General features: G+C 42.9%; 1 pseudogene; it reads left to right on the plus strand.

Moving 5' to 3' along the window:
* The first annotated feature begins 564 nt into the window (after positions 1 to 564).
* LOC100343367 (H/ACA ribonucleoprotein complex subunit 2 pseudogene) lies at positions 565 to 1,031 on the plus strand (annotated as a pseudogene).
* The last annotated feature ends 13,071 nt before the right edge of the window (positions 1,032 to 14,102 follow it).

Genomic DNA, 14,102 nt, shown 5'->3' on the forward strand with positions numbered 1-14,102 from the left:
GCAGGATGGGTGAGGAAAAAGTGACAGTGACCTTCCTGCTTCTGATGCTTTCTCAAATGCCAAGGTGCTGTACATAGAGGTAGCATGCACTAAACCACATCATGATGAAACAGCAAAGAAATATTATCTTTTTGCCAGATTGTTTCCTATGTTTTCTTAAATATTTTCATATTCCTCCTGACACTTCAAAAGCCTATAAATGAGGCCTGTGCTGTGGCTTAGCAGGTAAAGCTGCCACCTGCAGTGCCAGCATCCCATATGGGCACCAGTTCAAGTCCCAGCTGCTCCACTTCCTATCCAGCTCTCTGTTATGGCTTGAGAAAGCAGTGGAAGATGGCCCAAGGACTTGGGCCCTTGCACCCGCATGGGAGACCCAGAAGCTCCTGGCTCCTGGCTTTGGATCAGCCCAGCTCCGGTAGTTGCAGCCATTTGGGGAGTGAACCAGCAGATGGAAGACCTCTCTCTCTCTCTTTCAAATAAATAAATATCCTCCCCCCCCCCCAAAAAAAAAAAAAAGCCTACAAGTGCCTCCTGGGGACTGCCTTAGTTGTGGTGGCTGCAGCCATGACCCAAAAAAAGGTTAATTCCCAGGGCCCAGAGGCCCAGGGGGAGGCGTGCTGTGGGGAGCACGCTTACCTCAAACCACTGACCGACCTGATTCCCAGCGCACAGCCTCAGGCTTCGGGACACTGCACCAAAGCTCTACAAGTGCATCAAGAAAGCCGTGAAGCAGAAGCAGATTCGACGCGGGGTGAAGGCTGTTCAGAAGTTTGTGAACAAGGGCGAGAAAGGGATTATGATTTTGGCAGAAGACACATTGCCCATTGAGGTATATATATATACTACCACATCCCGGTTATGTGCGAAGACCGGAATCTGCCCTGTCTGTATTCCCTCTAAAATGGACCAACAGTGCAGCTGCAGGAGCCAAGCGCCCCACCTGTGTGATAATGGCCAAGCTGGGAGAGGAATATCAGGAGGGCCCTAAGAAGTGCGTGGAGGAGGTGGAAGCCCCGCCAACACCCCAGTGAAGGACTTCCGGGCCCCTGCTTGGGAAGCTGCTGGGGTGAGGCTAGGCCGGCCTCCACCTTCTGTTGCCCACACACGTAGTATCTCACCCCGCTTGCCCGAGAAACATAATCTTCCCAAAGAGCTACCTCAGCTGTCTGGAAGGTAGAGCAGGTGCCCTCTCCATCAGAGCTGGTTGAGTACGGAGCTCGGATGCAGACAGTTCCAGGAGCATGGGCTAGGGGAAGTAAATACTGCTAAGACTACAAAATAAATAGCCTTAAAAGCTTAACTCACTCCTTTGAAAGTGGACTTGATATCAACTCTGCTATTAATGGGCATTGGTTATTAACAAATAACTATTAAACATATGCCTATCTTCACAGGTTTTAGAAATTGCCCTTTCTCTCAGAAAATGAGCACTATTACCTATGAGCAGGCTCTGTGGGGAACAGGGGAAGGAATGAAGAATGACTCTTCGCTATGGACTCCTTTAAATGTCTTGCTTTTCGTCACTTTAAGCAATTCCCTGGGCTTTGGTAACCTTTACTAAAAGCAGAAAGCCCCGTTCTCCTGCTTGTTTCTCTCCCAACAGCAATGTCTACTTCCCACCCCCTTTCCCAAGTGTTCTAATTCTGTATTGATTGGCTTTTCATAGCTTTCACCTGCCCCTCTAGTGGCCCCATACTTTTTTAAATTTCTATTTCTTTTCATTTAACTTGGGGGAATGGGGAGAGATGGATTCATCTTCTCTCTGCTTGTTCATTTCCCAAATACCTGCAACAGCCAGGGCTGGACTAGGCCAAAGGCAGGATCTCAAAACCAGTCCAAGTCTCCCACATGGATAACTGTTACCTGCTGCCTCCCGGGGTGTGCACTACCAAGATTGGAAGTTGAGAAGCCAAGACTCAAACCAGGCACTCGGATATAGGGTGTGTGCACTCTAAGTAGCAACCTAATTGCTATTCTAAGCCCCCGCTCCCCAGCCCCGCCCCCATTTATTCTCTTACAGTGCAGAATCAGTGTTCTTTACTGGCTGCTGAAGGCACAAAATGGCGCTGACTAACCTGAGAAATGAAGAGGAAGTGTGCCTGCCTACACTAAGCAGTGCAGTTGGAATTCCAAGTAAGAAGAAGCAGGAGAGATTGCCAAATGGATAGTGCATGTCCCAAAACCCATGCTACTGAATAGTCATTCTTGGAGAAAAAGCCAGGACACAAATAGTAAGAGTTTTTCATCTCATTTTCACACCTTTTAAAGCAAGGATAAAAAAAAAATGATGGCTTTGTCCTTTTGATTTGCCTTCTAATTTTTCTCAGATGAACATGTATTATGGATGATTTTCAATTTTTAGTAGCAAACACACATCTTACCTCTAAAACAGCACACAACACATATGGAAATAATCATAATCAGAAATAAGTTGTCTGTTGACAGACCATCACCAACAAGCGTCCGTTAACCTGAGGTGCTGACATGGCCACAGAGCTTGGCCGTTAATGGCAGTGAGGCCTAGGCATTCCTCACCGTAAGCTCCTTCTCGAGGAGAGAACCTCCACTTTGACTATGACCTTGTCTAAACAAGATAAGAGTCGGAGAACTCAGAGGGCTTCCATAGCCTTGGAAACTCATGACTGGAGCATAGGGAGACTACTGATGCCATAGACAGGAGTGTCAATTGGTAAAGTCAACAACAGGAGTCACTGTGCACTTACTCCTCATGTAGGATCTCTGTCCTTAATGTGCTGTGTATTGAGATTTAATGCTATAACGAGTACTCAAACAATATATTTCACTTTGTGTTTCTATGGGGGTGCAAACTGTTGAAATCTTTACTTAATGCATACTAAACTGATCCTCTGTAAAAAAAAAAAAAAAAAAAAAAAAAAAAAAGAAAAGAAATTATCAACTCCCAACTTGACTCTCACTGGGATTAAACATGACAATAGGTCTGATCTGATTTCATCATCATTTAAAAAAAATCATCTATTATTTTTCACTTTATGTTTCTGTGTGGGAGCAAACTGTTAAAATCCTTACTTAATGTATACTAAGCTGATCTTCTGTATATTAAGATAATCGAAAATGAATCTTGATGTGAATGGAAGGGGAGAGGGAGTGGGAAAGGGGAGGGTAGTGGGTGGGAGGGACGGTATGTGGGGGAAGCCATTGTAATCCATAAATCGTATTTTGGAAATTTATATTCATTAAATAAAAGTTAAAAAAAAAGAAAATATCAAAAAAAAAGCTCCTTCTCTTCATTTCCTGTTCTTCAGCTTTTGAAATTCCCAGCTTCCAAAATCCTCTTACCACAGTGAAACTCCAGACTTCCTTTTTGTCTCTTTTTCCTATAGCAAAACCAAACTCTCTCATTTTGGTCTCCCACTTCCTCTGAGTTTCCCCTGCCATTTCCAGACAGGTGCATGTTATTTCCAAATGTCAGCCTCCCCTATTAGGTTAACTGCAGTGCTCTCTCCTCAGATACGTTGCACACTGAGCATAGGATGCACTTAATGGAAGTGCCTACTCTGTTCTAGAAAAAGTTCTCCCTATCTCTCTCCCTTGTTCTCTCCTTTATGGAAAAGAAAGTCTTAAAATGATTACGTTTTGTAACAGTGAATATAAGGAAGAAACATTAACATGTTTGTAGATAATGCTAAACGATGCCATTGAAATATATTCAGGTTTCACTGAATAGAAAATCGACAGAACACAAAATGTACTGTACGATTTCATGTTTTGAAGAAAAATGTTTAGCAACAGTGCTATTTGTAATTTATATGGAAAAAAAACTTAAAACTATCTTCTTCATGCCTATCAGTGTCTTCCTAAATTCTTAAATCAATTTTAATTGTAAAAATTTTATAATTTTCAATATTTCAAAGGAAAGACTGTTACCTGCAGCATTGCAGATTACCACATGAAGGAGGGGGCCACACAGTCTCCTAGGCTTACTAAATGCTCCATGTTATGTAGCCAAGAATTAAAAACTTGATAGTAGCCGGGTGGCCACAGCAAGCTGGGACAAATGCTGTGTTTTCTGGCTGGGCTTTTTGTGAGACCTGGCTTCTCCACAGGGCTGCTGATCAGTCTGACCAGCACTGACAACTCTTGTTACGCCACTGCCCTTTCACAAGCAGGCTTAAAACACCATTCACACTAAAAACTAATAATTCATGCATTTTAAAAATTGACTATTTTTCAAGCAGGTTTAGGCTTGCAGAAAAATTGAATGGAAAATAGACTTCCTGAATCCATGTGTTTTTGTTTAAAGAAATATTCAAGGAGCAGGTGCTGTGGCATAGTAGGCTAAGCCTCCACCTGTGGCGCCAGCATCCCACATGGGCACTGATTTGAGTCCCAGCTGCTCCTCTTCTGATCTAGCTCTCTACAATGACCTGGGAAAGCAGTAAGAGGATGATTCAAGTGCTTGGACCTCTGCACTGATGTGGGAGACCCAGAAGAAGCTCCTTGCTCCTGGCTTCTGATCAGCTCAGCTCCAGCCACTGCAGCCATCTGGGGAGTGAACCAGTGAATGGCAGACCTTTCTCTCTGTTTCTCCCTTTCTCTGTCTGTAACTGCTTCTCAAATAAATAAATAAGATCTTTAAGAATAAAAAAGAAATATTCCGGGACTGGCGTATGTGGTATAGTGGGTAAAGCCGCTGCCTGCAGTGCCGGCATCCCATGTGGGTGCCGGTTCGAGTCCCAGCTGCTCAACTTCCAATCCAGCTCTCTGCTATGGCCTGGGAAAGCAGTAGAGAATGGCCCAAGTCCTTGGGCCCCTGCAACCGCATGGGAGACCCGGAAGAAGCTCCTGGCTACTAGCTTTGGATCGGTGCAGCTCTGGCCAATTGGGGAGTGAACCAACGGATGTAAGACTCTCTCTCTCTCTACTTCTCCTTCTCTCTGTGTAGCTCTGACTTTCAAATAAGTAAATAAATCTTTAAAAAAAAAAAGAAATATTCAAACACATCATATTCTCAAAGAGAGTTGAAAAATAGGCGATCAAATAAAACTGCGTACCCAAATGTGCACAGTAGCATTATTCATCATAGTCAAAGGATAGAACCAACCCAAATGTCCATCAATGATGAATGGATAAGCAAAATGGGATGCATCAGTATGTTATTAAGACATGAAAGAATGAAGTAGTGACACATGCTGTAGCATGCATGAACCTTTAAACATAAAGTGTAGTGAAATAAACTTGTTACGAGAGGTCATTTAGTGTATGATTGTGTTTATAGGACATGTTCGGATCTGGTCTATCTATATAGTGCTGTTTCCAGCATTAGGAAAAAAAGGAATGAGGAGTGACTGCTAGTGGGTATGGGGATTCTTTTGCGAAGATAAAAAATGTTCCAAAATTAGATAGTGGCGATAGCTGCACAGCCTTGTGAATGTACTAAAAACCACTGAAATGTATACTTTAAAAAATCATATTTTCTGGGTGGGCATTTGGCATAATGGTTAAGATACCAGTTAAGACACTCTTGTCCCAAACCTGAGTTCCTGAGTTCAACACCTGACTCTGACTCTTAACTCCAGTTTCTCCTAATGCACACCCTGGCAGGTGCAGTGATGAGTCAAGTAATTGAGTTCCTGCTACTCATATGGGAGACCTGGATTATGTTCCTAAGTCCCAGCATTAGCCCCTGCCCAGCCAAGGAGCAATGCAGATGTTTAGGGCCTGAACCAGCAGATGGGAGTGCTCTTTTTCTCTCTTCCTACCTCTCTCTCTCCATAATATTTGTGGGGAGCAACCGAGACTAGACTAAATTACTGGAACTAAGACTAATTCTATGCATCTGATCTCCCACCATATTGCGCTGAGAAGGAATAAACAACTTCCACACAGCTGCCTCACCAATTCAACTAACAAGCTGCAGGAGCTGATCCTGCTCCTGATTGGAGGAGAGCAGCATGCTCAGCGTGTGGGCGGCAGAGTTGGGATGGTGGAAGAGGACTATAAAGGAGGAGAGAGACAACATGCACCAGGAACATCTGAAGAACACCTGAGCAACCCCTGAAAGAGCCAGCCGGCAGTGTGCCGCTTGCTCCTCCGTGGAAGCGGGGAAAGCAGCGGGGGTGCCGCCCCTCCGCGGAGGTGGGGGGGAGAGGCAGCAAACCTGGGACGGCGTCATTCCTCTGCAAGTGGGGGGGCCAGCAGCAAACCCGGGAAGGGCCGGGGAAAAAGAACAGCGCAGGGTCCGGTGTCATTCCTCCGCGAGTGGGGGAGCGACAATATTTTTTAAAGATTTATTTATTTATTCTAAAGGCAGAGTTACAGAGAGAAATACAGAGAGAGATATCTTCCATCTGCTAGTTCAATCCCCAAATGGCTACAACAGCTGGAGCTGGGCCAAGCTGAAGCCAGGAGCCAGGAGCTTCTTCTGGATCTCCCACAGGGGTGCAGGAGCCCAAGGACTTGGGCCATCGTCCACTGCTTTCCCAGTTGCTTCAGCAGAGAGTTGGATTGGAAGTGGAGCAGTTGGGACTCAAACTGGCACCCATATGAGATGCCTGTGCCACATGTAGTGTGCCACTACATCATAGTGCTGGCCCCCAAAATTATTTTTTTAAATCACCTTCTCTACATATTGAATCAAAATACCTCCCACCATTGAAGTCATGTCCTCACTAGTGTTGCAAGGAGAAAACAAAGTCTGTGCTCTGATGTCCTTGTGGAAATTTTCTCCTCCAGCTCTACAATGTCCTACATAATACAGCTCGATCTGGGGCAGCCCCGTCTCTGAGTTAATACATTTAAACCAGAGTGTCCTAATTTTGAGTGGTCTGGGTTTTGATTAGGACCACAGTCACACGTGAATTGAAATCCAAATAATGTCTTTGAATGAATAAACAATTGCGAGTAGCTTCTTTTCCTCTCCTGAGAGTTCCCTAGAGGTGAAGAGATGCCCCTTCCTGGCCTCTCTGTGCCTGGGCCAGGTGCTCCGGGAGAGAGGAGGACAACTTACTGAGCTGTCCTCCATATGTCATCCTCAGTTGGCCCTTGAGATTCTGCTACTTTTCTGTGTACTTCTCCTGAATTTCCCTCTTCAGGGGGGCACATTCCGTCCTGTATCATAGGAAGAACATTGTTTGCTGGGTCCTGGAGGCATAATAAATTGTAGAGAGCAGAAAGAGAATTACCAATTTGATGTTGAAAAAAAAAAAAGGTAGTTGATTAATCTTGCTTAGAGCAGAGGATACAAGAGAGGCATTCGTTAATAGAGCACTTCTAAAATCATGCCACAAAAAAAAGATGGCTGTCAAAAAGGGAAATAACAAGACACAACACATTATGCACAGTGTGATCCTACTGTTATGCAAAAGATACCTATTTCTAATTAGTGCCATAGTGAATGATTTTGTATGGTTTCTTCTCTAAATTGAATATACATGTCATAGGTAATTTAAAAAATTCTACTTCATGGAGGATGGCCCAAGTCCTTGGGCCCTGCACCCGCATGGGAGACCAGGAGAAGCACCTGGCTCCTGGCTTTGGATCAGCGCAGTGTGCCAGAGGCAGTGCGCCGGCCGCAGCGGCCATTGTGGGGTGAACCAACAGAAAAGGAAGACCTTTCTCTCTGTCTCTCTCTCACACAGTCCACTCTGCCTGTCAAAAAAAAAAAAAAATTCTACTGCAAAATGGTATCAGCAACAATTCCCAGATATTTATAATGGTTACAAATAAATGACTCTAATCCAATCATCCTAGACCACCGTTTATCAACCTTGGAGTGAGTGTACAATCCTTCCTAGGTATCTGAAGGCAGCAGGGAGGAACAAAAGGAGGGAGGAATGGCAAGAAAGTAGGAGAGGTAGGCTCAGCCCTCCCAAAGATCACATTCTGAGAAACTGGTGCCATATATTGGAGGCAGGGCCTGATGTTTTACCAGACTGTCTGCTGTGTGCCCTTTGATTCAGACACTGTTTTATTGAGCAACTTTTATTGAATGGCCACCTGTAAGGATAAAAAGCCAAAGAGGCTATTGGCACCTTGAAGCTTTTCATCTTTCTCCCACTTTTCATGCCAGAGCAAGGCATGCTTATTCTTTGGGGGATCATCTTGCTGTGTACATACATGCTGGCATTTCTTCTCCATAACTCTTCCTCAGAAAGCCTGACCAGCCAGCAAAATCTTGACATGTTTCAAGAAGTAAAGGATTCTGGTGCAGAAACAAGATAGGAAGGAAAACAAAATCTTTAAGATATGTGTCCTGAACATGCCCAGTTCCTCCTCTGCATTCACTTGTGGGAACACGTGAGAGGACGAGCATATGGAAAACACGTTCTACTCATGTGTGCTAAAGTTCCTCCCAGCTGCTTCGGCAACCTCTGGAACATGAGGCTAATCCTACATTTGTTTGGCAATAGATATGCCAAGGTAGCCCCTTCTGGCCTCCTCCTCTGCCCAGAAGATTCTTGGAGTAACTTAATATTGCATTTATCACTGGTATCGTCTAAGGAAACTCCAGGCTATAGAAAATATGTCTTTGGGCCACTTCAGTATAAATTTGACTTTTAAAACGACACTAAGGAAGTTTTAACATTAGAGGGAATTCATGAACTGAAAATTTATGTAAGACAAGTAATTTCTCAACTGTATAAATTAGTTTGAGCTGAATTGTGTAAGAAGCTTGCTCGAAGTGTGGTTCACCTAGGGCTGAAACAGCAGAGGAGCAATCGCAGAAAGCTATGTGAACCTGCACATGATCATCTCACAGAACTGCACCGAGGCAAGCTATGGGATGCAGAACCAATGAGTGATCAGGGTGATACTCTTTCAATGTAACATACTCTTAGAATGCAATCCGCATCTGCGAAGGAGTGGCTGTACTGTAGGCGTTTAGTATATATGCATTTTAACTGCTTGCAGGACAAAACGGTGGAAACTGAAAATGGCAGGGGGTCAATTATTCATTTCTTTCCCTCCCGCTCTTTCGTAACATAAAATGGTACTCTCAAAGTGACAGTTTCCCACATAGATTTAATTCATAGATAGTCAGCAATGTACACATACATAGAAAACCTCTAACCTAAATTGTCGCTTTACTCACGGTATTTAATTTCCTTATTCCTCTAAAAAATAATATAGATGTTTGTAACCAGAAGAAAAAACCACTTCTAAGCTGAAAGCCTAAATATGCAAACTTCTGACATAAAAAAAATTCAAGACCCTTCCAGGCTAGTATTGTTTCTAGAATAATATATCACACAAGTTTCTTATTATGTTAGGTTCTAAAAAGCATCTACATTAAGATTAATGTGAACCTGAGTTGAACTAATTATATAAGCTTATGACTATCATTTATGAAAATGACTAAAATATAACTATATTTTGATCAAGCCCACATACGAAAGTGTTGGTGCAAGACCACTAACCATGAACTGTAAAACAGGTGACCAATAAGAAGTTTTATGCTCCTTAGCTAACCACCTATCTCTGGCTTATAAAGGAGTTGAGAGTGGAGTGTGAGGTGAGAACACATTTTAAGAAAACTCTCACCTAACCATGGAAGGAATGGGGTACTCCTTCTTTCCTTGAAGCACAGGAAAGAATGCCCTCTGGGACTAAACAGGTGTATTATTCCACAATTTAGCGGATATGTTGTATAGGTATCTTATTAATGACTACGGAATGTCAAGAGTGAAATCTTGATTGGATTTACTTATAAGTGGGAAACTTGTGGAAATACTTGAGCAAGTGAACTCCCACGTATGATCAAAGGTGCATAGATTCCCTATGGATCATGTGAAAGAATGAAAGTGCGATTATATTTCTTCAGGATGGCATCCTACTAGTGCTCTACTTCAGCAAGCTCATTCATATAGGTACATATATTCCTTCAACCACCAGGTCACTTCTGATGCCCCCTTGCTTTGGGAATCTGTCACAAATAATCAGTGGTTCAGCTTTCCTCTAACTGTTGGTGGACTGACTCTCTGCAGTTGAATTTTATATTGAATTGGATTAGGGGACAGCGATTCTGCCCCCTCTTTGAAGGGAAGAACACATTGCTCTTGTTTTCCTTAACCACTGTATGTCAAGAATGGACATAGCTGAGCAACTACAGAATCCTGTTTTCCTTGATGCAGCTCTAATGGAACCCAGTCCTTCTTCGTCTCCTTACACTGAAGTGGCTGACTGCCACATTCTCTAGGGTTTGCCTGATGATAAGCTATGACACTGTGAAATTGTGCTGATTATTGAATCTGTCTTGAAAGGTGTCTGATTAAGAACTGTTTCTGTTACTGCTTCTGAGATGGAAACAACCACGTGCTCCTCCCTGTTTGAGTTCTCCAGACTTTGACAGCTTTTCAGAAAAATACCAGCTGTTCTTTCCTACAGTAAGAACTGATTCCTCTTTGGTTTCCCATGCATATCCCCTTGGCATTTTCCCAGTATTAAGCGTTTCTTTTCTCACTTCTATTTGCCCCCTTTTCTACCATATATGGAATTAACACTTTTCCATATGGAAGTGTCATCTTCTCTTTCTCCCTTTCTCATTGTTTTGTATCATGAAGCAAGCCATAAATGACTCTTTATCTTAGGGAATAAAGAGACTATATCAGCAGGTTACAGAGTATTCAGCAGAATTAGAAAGGATTTGAAACGCCAGGGCTCAGGAATGGAAAGAATCCGGGCTGCTCTGCAACCTCAGCAGTGTCTGTTGACAATGTCTACCTAAGCTCCACCTAGTTTACAGTGGGAGGTAGTAATTTTATGTACAGAGCATTTCATCACAATGGTATTTGCAACTGAAAAAAAGAAAATGAAAAGCCCAAAACACAAAAATAAAAGTAACTTCTACTGGTTAAGTACATTATTGTAAATATGCACAATGAAATACTTTTTGGCCATTTCAAATGACATTTTTGAAAATAGAGGGCCCGCACTGTGGCGTAGTAGGTTAAGTCTCTGCCTCCAGCACTGCCATCCCACATGGGCACCAGTTCATGTTCCAGCTGCTCCTCTTCCAATCCAGTTCCCTGATAATGTAGTGGCCGAGGATGGCCCAAGTCCTTGGGCCACTGCACCCATGTGGTAGACCCGGAAGAAGCTCCTGGCTCCTGGCTTCGATCAGCCCAGCTCTGGCCATTGCAGCCATTTGGTGAGAGAAGCAGTGGATGGAAGACCTCTCTCTCTGTCTCTCCCTCTTTCTGTAACTGCCTCTCAAATAAAATAAAATCTTTTAAAACAAGAAAGAAAAAATGTAGGAAATGTGCAGAGTAAAATAGAAAGGGAAAAAGCAATTTATAAAATGTATAACTGTAGACCTTTATTAATTGTAAAAATGTATGCATAAAGTACAAAACTGCTTAGAAAAAAGCTATCACTTCTTTTAAAATGAAAAAAGTAGGCATATTCATATTTACTTGATCATGCATAAAAATATATCTGGAAGCATACAAAAGACTAATAAATAATTACCTACTGAGGTTGAAGGTGTCACTGAGCAGGTTAGGTGCAGAAATGGGCAAAAGACTTCATAGTCTTTTATAATTTTAAATTCTAATTTTTTTCAGATTTTAATATTAAATGAATATGTGTGTGTATCACCAGAAAACAATACACCAAGATGGTGAGAGCAGTGGCTGTCAAGAATGAGAGGTATGAGCCGGCGCCGCGGCTCACTAGGCTAATCCTCCGCCTTGCAGCGCCGGCACACCGGGTTCTAGTCCCGGTCAGGGCGCCGGATTCTGTCCCGGTTGCCCCTCTTCCAGGCCAGCTCTCTGCTGTGGCCAGGGAGTGCAGTGGAGGATGGCCCAAGTGCTTGGGCCCTGCACCCCATGGGAGACCAGGAGAAGTACCTGGCTCCTGCCATTGGATCGGCGTGGTGCGCCGGCTGCAGCGTGCCAGCTGCGGCGGCCATTGGAGGGTGAACCAACGGCAAAAGGAAGACCTTTCTCTCTGTCTCTCTCTCTCTCACTGTCCACTCTGAAAAAAAAAGAATGAGAGGTATGAACAAATGGCATTTAGTCTTCTCTCTGCATAAATCATTAAAATTTTCTCTAATGAACACATATTCCATCTAACTTTTTTTTAAATAAAGGAAATATTTTTTTCCAAATTTTTTAACGAGTTCTTTGTCAAACAAACCCTAGTCAATACATTTCAAAGAAAGGAGCAGAAAACTATCCTTTGGGGAGTTCCAAATTAGTGTTAATAACTGTGCCACAGATGTTCCATGTTTTTCCCTTGGGAAAACCCACCAGAGCATCAGGATGGGGTAACACGACACCGCTTTCAGGAGTGTCATTCATATAGAGCTTAAGATGGTGATCCTCAAACATCAGTGTTCACCTGAGTCCCTGGCATTTTGTTGAAATGCCCAGTCCAATTCAAGGAGTCTGAGGCCTGGGATTCGGCATTTTAGACCAACTCCCAAGTGAAGCAGCCACTGTTGGCCTGCGACTGCACTTCTGAGTAGCAAGGATTCCAATGTTCCACCTGCTTCTAGTACAGCTCAGGTCCCCATCTGCATGGCAGGACTTTAGATCTCAGAGTGGTCCACGGGCCCACTCAGCTTCCAGAACGATTAGCAATATTGCATGATTTTATTTTACTTGGTTTTCCTATTTGAAAATGCAGAGGAAATTCGATTTAGATTTCAACAAATGAGGTATATCACACGAAAGAAGGGTTTCTTCTGATCCTTGAAACAGCACATTGCTTGGTCAAAATTGACTGCATTAGATAAGTAAGCACTCTGCAACGCTCCATTGTCCCATCATGGCCTACATCTTCAATAGCACTTGGGTTGAAGCAAATAAAGCTAGCCTTTCTGGAAACAAAAAGTGTTCTTCCCTCAGCCTTGTTGCCAATGAGTGAGGACCCCGGGTTCTGGTCTTAGCTCAGTTGTTTGGAGAAGTAGTACCTCGGGCAGGTTATTTCAGGCTCCTTGCATTCAGATTTCTTTTGTAAAGTGGCTGATGAGCTGGATTGGGAAGAAAAGGGCAGCTATGACAACTGATTCAGGAACTGGGCAAGCTGCAGATGTCAGCCATATTTGCACATTATCCTCAGAGCCTTGGGGAGCCAGTGAAGGCTTAAAAATAAGAGAAGAATATAACACTACACGATGGGATTAGCACAAAAGGACGAGAGAAATAATACAACACTACATGGTGGGATTAGCACAAAAGGACCTGAGGAAATCCTGCAGTTTGCCCAACAATTGACCAAATGATATTTAACCATGCACAGCTGCCAGATTTAGGGCAAATTTCAGTTACAGTTGCCATCAGAAGGGAATCATTACCAAGGCAAGGGCAGCCCACTGTTTACTCTTCAAACAAATAGCTGAGTTTAACAAACACAACCTGGATTAGAGACCATTATGGAATCTCAGTTATTGCCAAGTATTTAAATTTTTATTCATGTGCTTGAATTTATTATACAAGAATTCCCTATCTGTGAACCAAATACAGCCCGTTTATATGCTAAGGCCTCTGATCAAAGGTCTAACTGTGATTCTAATTAACTTTTCCCTCTCAAAATTAATAATAACAACCATTATTTATTATCTCTTCTGTGCTAGGTCCCTAACATGCATTGTCTCAATTTACTCTCATAGCAACTGCAATGAGATAGATATTCTAATCGTCATTGTATAAATCAGAAAACAGACTCAGTGAGGTTAATTAACTTGCGGGAGGTTGCTGGTGGCTGATCTGTCTGACTTCCTGGCTCTTAACCTCAGACTCACTTAAAACAGACACAAAGGAAAAACGAATTTGTCAGTCTGAAATCACTCAGTATCCCTCCTACAACCATCATACATGCGTAACAGATATACAGATTCAGTCTGTAACCACCTAAGAATGATAAGTTGGGTCTCACTGCGAATGACGAATGACGAATGACGTGCCACACACCCTTAGGGCACTTGTCTAAGAATGACTCTTCTCAAATATGACTTCACAGATATTTGTAGATTATCAGTTTTATACTTCCTGTTGGATACAGATAATTAAGATTTCAATGAATTTTCTAAATAAATGTTTGCTTTCATAAGTAGGTAGTAGATGTCTGTAAATTCACTTAATTTATATGTGTGCTTAATTTCAGGCTCACATGCCTAT

The sequence above is a fragment of the Oryctolagus cuniculus genome, chromosome 1 (assembly GCF_964237555.1).
Source record: "Oryctolagus cuniculus chromosome 1, mOryCun1.1, whole genome shotgun sequence".
NCBI classification, from domain to species: domain Eukaryota; kingdom Metazoa; phylum Chordata; class Mammalia; order Lagomorpha; family Leporidae; genus Oryctolagus; species Oryctolagus cuniculus.